This window comes from Microplitis mediator, chromosome 5, assembly GCF_029852145.1.
Source record: "Microplitis mediator isolate UGA2020A chromosome 5, iyMicMedi2.1, whole genome shotgun sequence".
Lineage (NCBI taxonomy): Eukaryota > Metazoa > Arthropoda > Insecta > Hymenoptera > Braconidae > Microplitis > Microplitis mediator.
Genome location: NC_079973.1, coordinates 10,256,071 through 10,269,373, shown reverse-complemented (window position 1 = coordinate 10,269,373; position 13,303 = coordinate 10,256,071). Strand labels below are relative to the sequence as shown.

The window sequence follows — 13,303 nt, the reverse complement described above, 5'->3', positions numbered from 1 at the left end:
TGCAGATAAACTTCGGTAGTAGTACGGACATGTCGAGAAAGTGAATACTCAGCTTGCGACGGGATTTTCCGCCAAACGGCAGTGGTGTCGCGGTGTTGCAGCTATATGGTGTAGGCATCGTGCAGCTATGGTGCAGCAATGAATAAAAATTCGAATTTTTGTGGGTATCTTGCAGATTAAATTTAAAAGTATACAAATTTATGTTCGATTGCAGAAATTTCATATTCTGTTACTTTTTACATGAACATATTGGATAGAAGTACCATTTTTGGTTACTGCTTTATTTTTGGACATTTAATGCTTTAGTTAATTAATGAAAAAGTATAAATTAAAATCTATACTGAAACAGTATAATAAACGTATCTTTCTATACATTTTTAAAATTAATTATGTCGTTGTGTTTTTTGCAAATAATTTTCTGTAAATTTTTCTGGTGTCCAAAACTGGCCCTAAATATCCGAAAACGGTACCACTTGTGTTACTTTTTTTTTATGGGAATATTGTGAGGTATTAGTTCGAGATAGACCGATACAAATTGTACCCGGGGTTCAAAGGCAAAAAAAAAAAATTAGCGGCACAAAATTGGCCGTCGTGCCCCAGTCTCCCCTATATATCGACTGCAAACACGTGAGTACTCAGCATGTTTTCATACTGAAATAAACATTTATTTGTATCCTACAAATTTATCTCTTGCTGAATGATGTGTTTATTAAAAATATTACGGTATTAAAATAAGAATTACATTATAATAAAATTTGCCGTAAAGAGATTCAAAAATAAATTTATCTAAAAATATTCCATAGATATAAATTTGTGTCTGTGATTTATAGATCGGACTTCAACTATAAATTTTATTTTGCGCAAGTATATTTAATAATCGTGTGTATACGCATACGTCGGAACGAAATAAACGTCAGCCTCAAGTGACTTCGTCGGATTTAATTATTATTATTATTGTTGTAAAAAAATCGATTCTGTGTTTTAACTATCAATTAAAATAATCTGTGTTGACTCGAAATAATAAATCATGTTTTATTTAAATTATATAATTTATTGTTTTATAAAAATTTATTTAATGTCTTATATAAAAATTATTTCTAAATACATTTTTATTAAATAAAAATTTTTTTTGTAGTATCAATTGGTTTCAAAAATCCGAAATTGCTGAACATGACACGATTTTAAAAATAATTGAATAGAGAAATAAATTAATTTTTATCTCTTTCAATCCAATCATATATACATGTAATATATAGGGGGAAGGGGGGACTTAAGAAAATAGTAAATTTTCGGTGACTCGAATACGTGAAATTTTTTTTTTTAATTCAAAGTGAATAGAAAAAATTTTCAGCTGCCCCCGTGTAAAAAAAAATTGTTGAAAAAAGGTCAAAAAAGTGTTGACTATTCTAAACTTCAAAACTTGACACAATGACGAACTTATTTTAAACAATTTTCAAACTTCTGAAAATACACAGAAAAAAACATTTGACATGATACTACAAATTAACATTTTTCAGTGCAAAATACGTTCAGAAAAAAATAATTTTGAACTATTTCTGAACGTTTTTCGTTTCAGCATATCTTAATAATGTGAGGATATTTATTGATATTTCTCTTGAATTTTTAAAAGTTTAAAAAGCGTTCAAAAAAAGTTCGTCGTTGTGTCACGTCTTGAAGTTTAGAATAGTCAACACTTTTTTGACCTTTTCTTAACAATTTTTTTTTACACGGGCCATTCAAAAAAAATTCTCTGAGTTTTTTTATTGTAAATTGATAAGAAAAAAAATCAAATTTGTTTCATGCCATTTTGTTGAAAAAACAAAATTTTTTGAAAACAGTAAAAAAACGAACTCGTTTATAAAAGTTTGGGGTGACCCGTTTTGCCCCCTACCCGTATTGCCCCTTCCTCCCCTATATTAATAATGTATATTTTTCATAACGGTGCCATTATTTAATGTTACTTTTTACTAAACTCACCTCTGCAGGGTGTGACATCTGTAATAGTTTGGCATGGCAGTAATCTGAAAAATAAAAAAAAAATAAAAGATGAGTGAAATAAAGCAGGCTTAGTTGACAAGAATAAGTAAGAAAATTCCTGAGTAAATGATCCTCGGAGAAGGCTTTAGGTATGAGGCAATGAGGGTAATAAAAAAGTCAAGTAGAAAAAAGGGCTAGAAATTGACCGCCGAAAGTTTCTCAGAGAAAGTTAAGATTTCGTATCCGCTTAAAAGGGTTGGAGAAAGTCACTCATTTATTGCGGCTGTAAAACTGTATAAAGGGTTTCTTTTTTCTAACATTTTTGTCGTTTCTTTCATCGTAAATTTTTTATGAAACGGCCTTCTAACGGTTAGTAAATTTTCTTTAAATCGTGATAAAGTCTTCGATACCAAAATAGCTTTCTTTTAAATTTTTTTAAATATTTACAATTAAACTAAATTTCAAACATTACAGTAATAAAAAAAAATTTCGGTATTTAAGTAAAGGATTTTTACTACACTGTAAAAAATCGGAAGTGAATCCGCATTTTATTTAAATCCGAATTCGCTCTGTCACTCGCAATTCCGGAGTTAAAAAAAAATTACTCTGCAGAAGGAGTGAATAGGGATTTTTTTGAGCGGGATGATTTCGATGACGCGATTTTATTTCAATCCGCATTCACTCTGATCCGGAGTTTTAACACTTAAATTCAGGTATTAATAATTAACAAATAATATACATTTAATCAACATTATCGCTTCAAAAAAAATTTTTCCATCAAAAGCTACTAACTGTGTCTTATATAGAATGTTTTGCGGTTTTCAAAACCCTACTTCCATTCTCTGTACGACCAAAATATGTTCCGAGTTATTGGTTGTCAAAGCCAAAATAGACTTTTTTGCTTTGATCAATGATAACTCAGCGCCGAATCATCGTAGAGATTTTCTGAAGGTGGCAAATTAAAGGGCATAAAATTTACTAAAAGAGTCATGAGGTCAGATTATCAAAAAAAATTTATTAAAGCCCATAAACTTTTTTGAAGACGAGCAAAAATTTGGAAAATTTTTGCGTTAGTTTTCTTAGGATTACTCCGGGACTGTGCATGATAGAATAATTTGAAGTCCAGATCTGAAAACTAGAAACTCGAGGCTACAATTTGCTTTTTTTGTTTTTACTCTACGATCATTTTTCATTGAGTTACAGCATGTTGAAAATCACTCAAAAATTTGAAATTCGTTTTATATCCCTTAATTTTTGTGACTAACGTATTGTGTGATTCCACGCGTTTTCATCCCCCGACAAAATATCCCCGACAAAATATCCTAGCCGCAAAATTTCTCTTTTTTATTTAAATGTTTTATAACTAATTTGGGTGCTTGTTTTTCAGGGAAATTGTGATAATTTATAAATAAAAAGTAACTGCCTATTTAGAGTGCTAGTTTTCCAGGAAAATTGTGAAAATTATATCAAAAGATATTTTGTCGGGGATATTATGTCCGGAGATATTTTGTCGGGGGATCTTTTGTCGGGGGATCTTTTGTCGGGGGATGAAAACGCGCATTACCGTATTGTATTTTTAATTTATAAAATGTTTTAGTGACTCACTAAATTATAATTCCATATAATGCATAGTAAAAACATTAAATTATTTAATAGTTATCATGACATAGTTTTTATGGGAATATTTTATAATTCGGTACAATGTAAAATGTTATTTCGTGGTATGTTCGATGTAAGTCATGTGACAGTTTGTGACTCAGTGAAATTATATTAATGATGGAAAATGGAAAATCTATTTCTCTAACATCATGAGCGCGAAAGTTTTCATTTTCAGCTGCTTAGAATTTTTAAAAATTATTCCGCGTGAATTTATGTAGAGGGAGCTCGCAATTATTTCCATACTCTATATAAATATCAAAATATAACAGACCTAACCTCACTTTGTATCCGAAAATTGCTTCGTGATTTCCTCTACAATTTGAGTCTGCGTTTTTTATAATTAATATTTTCCAAAACTCTCTTTCAAAGTGAAATTCACTGGATTGAATAAATAAAAAATTCACTCCGCAAATTTTTTACAGTAAATTCCATCGATAATTTATAATTTCATTCAAATGGTCAATAAATTTTCTATTAAACTTCATCAACAAACATTAAGACTTTGCACAAGGTATCAAATGCCAAGGTTCAGTATAAATTAATATGACGGTATACTCCTGCAAAAAAATGGAGGTATATTTCTATATTTATATATATGTGTATACAAGTTTAAGAAAAATTTATATCCGAGTCTGATTCGTCCTTTATCCTGTTGCATTTAAGCCGACCAACTTTTCTTCCGACGCGCGATGGCTGCCAAGTTTAAATTGTCAAGCTTAAAGGATCATATATATATATATATAGCCAGCGGCACAGTTAAAACGATAGCTTACAAGACTTGTAGTCGGGTAGACAACTTTAACGTCTGTTCCATCGAAGCTCCAATAAGATTGCAAGTTTATCGAAACTGCGTCTTTCTTCTCAAAATCCTCTAATTTCAATATTTTTATCTGATAATTCAAGTATATAAACTAATGTTAATATATAAGTTGAGAATTTTTTTTGTCCAATTATCGGTTTGAATTTTAAAAATAATAGACGTTAATAATTTTATGGAATTTTAGTGCAGAAAAAAAATTTCATTTTACTAAAAATAAGAACAATAAATCTTAGAATTTTTTTTGAGATAAAAATCATTAAAAAATAGTCTGTGTAAATGAAACTGCGTATTTAAGTTAAAACTTCGGGTGTTATATTATGACAATTTATGTAATGAAACGACACGGGACAGTTTAAAATGAATTAAACTCAAAGTTTGTGAGTTTTTTATGGACACATCTTTTATTTAATATATTTTTTTGTCCTTGTAAATCAAATGACACAGATTTAATTAATAAAGTTGGGTAATTTACTATAATTAATGGCGGAATTATCTAAAAGTAAACAAAGATTTTAATGTTTTACGATTGTCATTTGCGATGTGAAATTGCCATCATTTATAATTCAGTGAGCAATCAAAACGATAAAAAATGAGCTCTACAGACCGTTAATTTGCCACATGAATTTTGATAACCATCTCTTGAAATGAAAATAAAAATAAAATTAAACGCCATCACCTCAGCTGTAAATTATTATCTGATTAAACTCTTGCAATAAATCGCTCAGTTGAGTTGTGAATTTTAAATTACTGTCAATCGGGGTTTTAAATCGTTTATTTGTACACGGAGAGACGATTATGGTAACCGTTCTTAGTACTTTTACAAAGGATCAACCCATGTTATGGTAATAATTACTTGGAATTATGGGACATAGGCCCGTAATATCTGGAAAAAGTTTCCATAACTAAGGGAACAAGTACTATAGTTATGGTAAAAGTTTGGGTACCGTAAGGTAATAATTACCATACATGGGAATAGTTTCCACAGTCGCACAGTAAAAAATTCTATATCCACATTGGAACGGTTACTAAGTGCGTATGATTATAGTTACCATACTATTATGGTAATGATTTCCATAATATGGGGAGTTTCTAAATATTATGGTAATTATTACCATTTATAATGGTAATAGTTATTATATAATTTGGTAAAAGTTACCATAACAGTATGGTAACTACTACAGTAATAGTGCAGTGACTATTACCATAATAGATACTAACTATTACTTTAATAAACAATAACAATTACCATATTGAAATTCGCTGAATCATGGAAATCACTACCATAATAGTACACTGTAAAAAGGGCGGTGTTAAAAATGGACTCGTTTTAACTCCGCCCGGTGTAAAAATGAAATTACACCGGTGTAGGAGGAGTATTACACCGGTGTTAAAAATACCGGTGTTAAATCGGGGTAACCGATGCAAAAGCGGAGTAAAACCGGCGTAAAAGCGGGGTAACCGGTGTAAAAGCGGAGTAATACCGGTGTAAAAGCGGGGTAAATTGCGTCCGCTTGGAGTATTAACTTTAAAAATTATAAAACACAAAAAATGTCAATTCTTTATGAAAATTAATAAAAAATATCATTTATTAACAAGTATAGTGATCGAGTAAGTAAAAATATTCACAAAGTAAATTATTTTAACACCGATAAAGAATATCTACACCAGCGGTGGCGTTATTTTAACACCGGTCTAGAATATTTACTCCGGTGGTGGCGTTATTTTAACACCGGTCTAGAATATTTACACCGGTGGCGGCGTTATTTTCACACCGCTTTCGGGGGTAAATTTAACACCGATAATTTTAACACCTACACCGCTTGGACTTACCCCGGTGATTTCTTACAGTGTATGGTAATGATAATCATAATAGTATAGCAATTTTTACCATAATAGTACACTGTAAAAAATCACCGGGGTAAGTCCAAGCGGTGTAGGTGTTAAAATTGGCGGTGTTAAATTTTAACCCCAAAAGCGTGGTGAAAATAACGCCGCCGCCGGTGTAAATATTCTTTGCCGGTGTTAAAAGAAATTTTCCGGTGTTAAAATATTTTACTTTCGGAATGTGTGCATATGTGTGTGCGTGTGTGCGCGTGTGTGTGTGTCAAAATATTTTTTACGTTTTATAAGCTTTCCAAAGCTCAATACTCTGAGCGGACGCAGTTTAAACCACTTTTACACTGGTTTAACACTGGTATTTTAACACCGCCGGATTACGTCTTCTACACCGATGTAATTTCACTTTAACACCGGGCGGAGTTAAAATGAGTTCATTTTTAACATCGCTCTTTTTACAGTGTATAATAACTATTGCCATAGTAGATGGTAACTATTACCATAATAAACAGTAACAATTACCATAACATTTAGAAATCCTCTATATCATCGAAATCACTACGATAATAGTAATTTAATGGTTACCGTACTATCACGGTAATCGTTATTATACTCATACTTATCATTCCCCTACTGCTATGGTAAATGTTACCATCGTAAAATGGGAACGATTCCCATAATTTATAGTAAGTTACTATAATTTTATGGTAATGGTTACTTTAGTAGTCTGGTAACGATTTGTATGATAGTACGGTAACCATTACTGTAATATTGTTCTAACTTCTACTGTAATATTATAATAATTTTTACCATAATGTATGGTAAGCATTACCATAATACATAGTAATTACTACTGTTATCTATGGTAATAATTACGGTAACCATTACTGTAATATTGTTGTAACTTCTACCGTAATATTATAGTAATTTTCACCATAATCTATGGTGAGTATTACCATAAGACATAGTAATCATTACTATTATAAGTGGTAATAATTACCATAATATATGGTAATTTTACCATAATTTCTATAATAAACATTTTAAAAAAACTACCACATACACATTCACATACTATTGTAATTGTTACCGTAAATTTCTCTCCGTCTATTTAAATTTTCTGTTCAATCATTGTTAAAATTATTATTAACTATTCATTTATTTTATGCTGTAGCAAACAACATGTAGTATTTTCTTTACTTCAATTAACTATAATTAAATGCGTCGACGATCGTTCTCTCCGGAAGTTCGTGAGTCGAACACCGCGAGAAATCTAATGTCATATTTGACAAAAACAGATACGCTGTAAACAAAGATGTATAGAAGAATATTATTAATAATATATCCATCTAAAAAGTATATTCTTGACGCGTGCCAATCTTGGCGCCGGTATAAATTTTCATAGTAAACATAAATAGTAACCATGACGGAAACAAACTCTGCATTAATTTTTTTAAAAAACTTTTTTCCCCAAACGCCTGATAAGAAATTTAATTAAACGAACAAATATACACACCAATATACTATGATATTTATATATATAAAAACAGGTATCCTATAAAAATTTAAGATACAAATAATTATTATCTTAAAATATCAATTTGATAAGTCGAGTAAAGTAAAAAGCAAAATCACGTGGACGATATAGGAACAGTAATTTAGTGAATTTATGAAATCGATCGACAATGTTTACCAAAACTGGAAAAACGTCCATTCTCTCTTACGTCCCCTTTTTGCGTGTTGACTCTTTATTTTTATCCCACTCACTCTAACTCCTGTTTTTATTCTCAGCAATTTCAGGGATCCCAGTGAGAGCTGAGACGAACCTACCGCCGACGTCCCTAGAATAATCCGACGTATAAATTGGATTATTCGAGAGGAGGCAAGGGGATTGAAGGACGAATGCGCGGATATGGCTCGGCTCCACTCCTTGGATACAGACCGAACGTGATGGTAAAATGAACGGAGACAAGAGATACCGAAGTAGAGGGTGCAGATCGTTATTTTATGAAGGAAGATGCCGAGTCCGGACTGTCTGCTGGTGATGCACATACATTTTGAGGCAATATACCCGCTGGATATCCTCGCATGAGTCGTGTTCTATCTACCAATGCAATATCACTTTGGCTTGAATAATAATCAAAGATAGATAACTATATATATTTATATATATAGACGAACAAGTGCAAGTTTTGATCTGTAAATTATTTTTAACATTATTCACAATATTCGTACACAGGAAAAAAAATCTCGACTAAAGGAAAATTTTCTTGAATCAAGAAAATTGTTTTGAAAACCTCAATTTTCTCGGATCAAATAGAAATTTTCTCTGAACAAGACAAATTCTCTTGGCTCAAGAAAATCTTGAGTTGATTCCCAAAAGTGTTTGTCTTCAAAAATATTTTCTTGATTCAAAATACCAGAAAAAACAGTTCTGTACACAGGAGAAGAGATTTCTTGGCGCAAAAATTTTTTTCTTGGCTCAAGAAATTTTTTTTTTGCCTCAAGTAAATCTTCATTTTAAATTCATAATGCGAAAAATTTCTTTGGGCAAATGAGAATTTTCTTGGGGTGAGTAAAAATTTTTTTCACCAAGAAATCTTTTTTTCTGTGTAAAAATTACCGAAGTTTGAAATTTGCAGCAGTTTTTCTGTAAGTTGGCTTATGTAATGTTTACGGAACAAAACAAGTTATTTTTAGATCGTAAGGGAGGAGGGGGCAAAGTGGGCCCCTTAAAATTTTCAAAATTTCAAAAAAAATATGGGGGAAAAGTGGGGCCCTTAAAATTTTCTATACGCCAATAAATTCGGACGGATAATAAGCTTATCGAAATTTCTTATATAATGAGGGCTATAATAGACCACCAAAACTGTTGATTAAATATAATTTATTAAGAAAGTTAAAGATAAGAAAATTACGTTTTAAAGTTATATCGCAGCAGACTATTAAAATGACTTTTATGTTATTAAAGTACAATTGGTTTAATAGTTATTTGCAAATATCACACGTGTAAAGAATAAAAAATATCAAATCCGAAATTTTTTGGAGGACCCACTTTGCCCCTCTCTCCCCGACATAGAAAAAAAGAATTGAATTCATACTAAAAATTAACATTTTTCAGTGCAAAATACGTTCAGAAAAAACTGATTTCGAACAATTTTCGAACGTTTTTCGTTTATATCTTAATAATATTAGAATATTTATTGATTTTTCTTTTGAATTTTCGAAAGATTAAAAAACATTCAAAAAAAGTTCGTCATCGTATCACGTTTTAAAATTTACAATAGTCTACACTTTATTAACCTTTTTTCAACATTTTTTTTTACACGGGATCTTTTATCAATAAATTTTCCAGTTTTTTTTTTTGTAATTTTTACAAAACCGTTTTTTCAATGTAGATGTAGTTTTCAAAAGCTAAAATTTAAATTCACTTGGTTTCGATATAATTTTCAAGGCTGATCCCACCGCGCCCACATAATCGATAAGCTACTATCAACAATCGAAAATAAACTTATTAGACATTTATAGACCGATTTTTTTTCTTTTGTTTTTTGAAACCTTCTGAAACTCGATAAAATATTGAACCATTTATTAAATTATTCATTAATATATGATTCTCTTTCTGAGAACTTATTTATATGCCAATATATATTCTACGTGGCGCAAATTGTAATTTTCTCAAGGACCGCATTTTTTGTAACAACTTTTCATAACGTGAAAAATTTTTTATAACTTGAATTTTTCTTACTGAAGTAAATGACATTTTTTATTACTTAAACTTTTATGATTTTCATTTAAAGTTTTCCAGGAAAATTAAAATTTTCCGGGTAAAATTTATTCAAGTTCTCGTGATAATTTTTAATTTCCTCTAATCAAGATTTTGTTCAATTACAATTTCACTTGTATAAAAAAAAAAAATATTCGATACCAATAAAATTTTTGGAATTTGTGACATAGGGGAGAGTGGGGCAAAACGGACCACCCCAATAATTTTCCAAAAAAATACTTTTTCAATAGTCGTCATATTTTCATAAATTTGATATATTTATCATTTCAAAGTGATATAAAATATCTGGGGCATGATGGACCCGTCAAAAAAATTTTTTTCCACAGTCTAGATTTATGAGTTTGATGTAATTTGCAAATTTTTTCTTCAATATACACTTATCCAAAAAATTAAAGGAACAAGAAAATTTTATAAATTTTTTAGTGATTTTTGGAAGGCTGTATTTTCGTGAAAAATGATCGCTGCGAAAAAATAAAAAAAGCAAATTGAAGCTTGAAATCTCTAGTTTCAAGATCTTCCAGCAAAATATTTTTTTGAGCCACGGTTTTTGCGGAATCATAAGAAAAAAGTCGAGACAAAATTTTTCTAAATTTTTTGGTTTTGTTTTTTAGGTCTACGGGGCCGGGAAAAATTTTTTCAGAAAAACAAATTCATGGCTCGTTTAGGAAATTTATTCAGCTACAATTTGCTTTTTTTTGTTCCTCTGTACGACAATTTGCTGCTGAGATATCAGCCTTTAAATGAAAAAGGAGCCTTTTGTCTTTGATTATTGATATCTCAGTAAGTAATGGTCACACAGTAATTTAAAGGGCAGTTTAATAAACTTGAATAAATTCCCTACAAGCTCCATTTTCGATTTTTTCAAAAAAAAATTTTTTTTCATCCTTGATATCCATTTGAAAAACCCACAAAATTTTTTTTTTTTTTCTCAAAATACTTTGTCTTGATTTTTTTTGTTTCAGAGTTCAAAAGCCTGAAAAAAATAGAATACGAGTAAAGTGAAAAAATTTAAACGAAAATACAAAAAAGCGCGCGAATAAAACGAAGAATTCAGAACAGGTTCAATTCGAGGTAAAAAATTGAATGCCGAGAAAATAATAGAATATAATTAAGCTGATCGTGGGTTTGTTGCTACGCAGCTGCACAATAATTTCTGATCTGAATGAAAAATTATGAAGGTCAATATTAGAAGCCGCAGAACAGGACCGAGCAGACAGATTGACACGCCTCTAAATTTGCATATCCCACCCATTCAATTTTTATACACTGACGTTACTTGGCGGCAAAGTCTTTGCTAAAGTACGCAGAGGGTAAAACTTTCGGTGGTTTTTCGCAAGACCTCACTCTCGTGTTGAATCGATTCAACAGCCCAGGGAATACCCGACATTGTGGTACGAGACTGTTTCTCTCCACTCAGCTTCAACACCATTAACCCTCTCGTGGTTCTTCGCCGCCCCTCTGTGCGCCGGATCGATACGACCTCTGGTCGAAACCGGGAGAGCTTCTCTGCTTCTCTACAATACGCCCGAATTTATTTATTTTTTGTTATAAAATTGAAATTGTTTGCATTTCTACTGATTTTTTCGAAGTTGATAAATAAAATTGTCACTTTTTTCTCATCCAATTCCGTAAATCGATGCAATATATATTTTACGTCACTATTTTAGGAATCATTTGTATAAAAACTTATTTCATTTTATCGTTCAATAAAAATGACTTTTACACTGAATTATATTTTCATGTTTTTTTAATCAAACATCAATAAGACTAGTATATATGACACTGATATAGCAGCTTTTGTAGAGGGTGTTGTCTTGCTGGACCAATAAGTCGTAAAAAAAAGTTCAACAACTTAACACCGATCCGTTATACTTAAATTTAACACCGCGATGATCAAACAGTTATTTGGTGAAGCTCATAAACTTATAACGATGTAAAATTGTCTTTTAACAAGAAAAACCCATTAAATCCAAGGGCATAATGCAAGTGGTTTATTTCCCATTTGAATCATTGCAGTCATTTTTTAAATACTTTACTCTCTAAAAATGAATTAGTGAAATTCTCGCGAATCAGTGGTTAGTCACTATTTCTACAGCTATAAGTATACCACTAATTCCACCAGTGGTATACTTATAGCTGGTTCCCAGTGAATATTCACTAATTTGAAGTGAATTTCACTGATTCATTTTTAGAGAGTAGAATGTTTTAGATTCTCGGCCAAAAATTAAACAGTTATAGTGTTTGAAAAATGACTGCAGTGCTTTTTTTGAATCACATAAATGATTTTCAGTCAAATTGACGACAGTCTTCGATTCGATTAAATATCTATTTTAACCAAATAAAGTTTACTAGCATCAAATAAGTTCTTCTCAATAGTTTTAAATACATCTATTCAATTCAACGAAATAAACTGTTGTCTCAGTACATATGTTATAGATGCTATCAAATGACAGTACATAATAATCATTTTTCCGACTCTATTTGTACGAACTACATAACTGTCATAAAAAACTGCAGTTTCAACAACCAAACTAAGAGTTATGACTTTATTTATGTGTACTATTTTCTGATATTGATAGTCTTGTATATTTGCTTTATCTTTTTAGTGCAGTCAATATTGTTACAGTTTGAGTCCATACTAAACTAGTAACTAGTACTCATAACAACCCTAGTAAGTATTACTAGTCACTGTGATTAAAAAAATAACCAGCAATAGAAAATTTAAGTGACCATTTTTCATGTGAATATAATATTCTTCTACAACCTAAATTATCTAATTCTTTATATTATTGTCACTAAAATTACTCACGATTACAACCGGGCACGATCAAGAAAACATAATGGAAACCAGTATTGAATTACATACCTGCAGTAAATATTGAACTACAATGTGTATCTAACTTTTAATTGTAGTTCTAGCAACTAAATATATTATGTAATGATTACTGCTCGTATGTTTGTCATAACCTTTTAGTGAGGAAAACTTTAATTCACTTGGTTCCAAAAAATTACTAGTCTGTGTAGTTAAGAAGCCTCCAGTCTATCCTAAAAACTTTGGTTTTATACCACGACTTATAGTCGTCATGGTAACAGTTACTATAGAGATTGTTACGACATCAACGGTTGCTATGGTAACAGTCTCCATAGCAACGGTTGCTAGATAGAACGTTGTCATGGCAATGGTTACTACAGAGAATGATACCATAGCAACGGTTGCTGTAGTC

The 13,303-nt window shown here is 30.8% G+C and overlaps 1 protein-coding gene across 7 annotated transcripts in view; it reads right to left on the bottom strand.

Annotated features, from left to right (window-relative positions):
* LOC130668593 (homeotic protein ultrabithorax) overlaps positions 1–13,303 on the bottom strand; it is a 639,564-nt gene that overhangs the window by 548,632 nt on the left and 77,629 nt on the right. For 5 of the 7 annotated variants that reach the window (XR_008990046.1, XR_008990044.1, XR_008990048.1 and 2 more), the window contains exon 3: positions 1,978–2,021. The gene's annotated coding sequence lies outside the window, so the exon portion shown is untranslated. Of the gene's footprint in view, positions 1–999; positions 2,022–13,303 lie in introns of those variants that run through there. The other 2 variants (XR_008990049.1, XR_008990050.1) reach the window with 2 other exon arrangements.